A 1,527-nucleotide genomic window follows, 5' to 3' on the forward strand; every position below is an offset into this window, starting at 1 on the left:
AAACACCGCTCATAGTTTGATGATTATTAATATTAGCCAAATTTTATACTTGTAATTTAATATTTTATATTTAATGTTTGGTTAAATTTTATGAATAATTGTGTAACATCCTCACTTTAGCTAGTCCGTACAGTCTACTATTTCGGTGACCAATGTCGGTCCGGGTAGCTAGAATGTTTGAAATTATAATTAGACTAAAGTGGAGAGTTATAAAGAAACTAAATAATGCTCATAAAAATCAAGGAAAATTTATAGGAATGAAATACACTAAGGTTAAATGAGCCGAAACCCCAGAGATGAGTAACCCGAAAGGGAAGTGACGGTGAAGGCCGTTAGCAACCCTAGACCCGGGGAAAATTTATAAAATAATTTCTGGGACTCTAGAGAAGGGTCATTGAGGTTCTTATGGCATTAAAATGCCAAGAAAATACTGAGAAAAATTTTTCAATCAATACAGACAATTTTAGCTCGTTAAGCCAAACGGAGGGCATTTTGGTCATTTTGTCTTCAGAGATGATTTTTGACCACCTTGTCCATTTATGTAAGTGAATTATATGACATAAAATATGAACAAACATTGATGAAAAATTAATTAAAAATGAATAGCAAAGGAAAGAAAAGAAAATGAAAATAAATTGGATTTATTACCTAATCCCTAAGTAAGCATGAGGTCATTAAAATCTTTGGCCAATCAAAATTCAAGAAATACAATTATAACACATTAAAAATAAAGAAAAGAGGGCAGAAATCTGGAACAAACCAGTAGCCCTCTCCCTTCCTCAAAACGTCACCTATGCTCTCTCCCTCACTCCTCCATTAACAAGCTTCCAAACCTTCATTTTCCCTAGTTTTCTTCCAACAAAAATCCTAAGTGTTAACACAAAAGCTTGCTCTTTCATCTTGGTGAATCTTTTGGGAGCAAAAAGAAATCAAAAGGAAGAGTTCTTGCAAGCTTTGGATTAGCTCCATTAGAGGTTAGTGACTTAAACTTGTTTTTCTCTTTAAATTCATGTTGAAGGAGTATGATTGAGTGCAAAATTACAAAGAAATTTAACAAATAACATGTGTATGCCCATCCCACATTTTTGGCAGCCTTGGATGTGGTAAGGTTTTGAGGATTTCATGGAACTAGAAATGGTAGCATGGCTGCCTTAACATTAGTCCCTTAAGTGAAATGGTGAAATGCAAGTTAAATGCATGATTTGAGATGTTAGGGTTAGGGTTTGGGTATGAAATGGAGACTTTGATCATGTAATGGTGAAAGTAAGTTTTAATGGTCAATTAGTGACCATTTGGTTATGTGTAAACAAGAAATGAAGTGGTTTGTGTAGTGGGAATTGAGGTTAGTGTGGCTGCCCTTGGTGACCTGCAGGACTGGGCATGAGTCTAGTAGGTTTGGGCAGCAATAACTAGAGTTGTAGAGGTTCAATTGGTGCAAGGCCAATTGGACATGAAACTAGACACATAATGGCACAACTTTGGTGAAGAAACCATGCCCAAAAAACCAAACCAAGTTGACCTAAAGAT

The sequence above is a fragment of the Hevea brasiliensis genome, chromosome 13 (genome assembly GCF_030052815.1).
Source record: "Hevea brasiliensis isolate MT/VB/25A 57/8 chromosome 13, ASM3005281v1, whole genome shotgun sequence".
Classification (NCBI taxonomy): domain Eukaryota; kingdom Viridiplantae; phylum Streptophyta; class Magnoliopsida; order Malpighiales; family Euphorbiaceae; genus Hevea; species Hevea brasiliensis.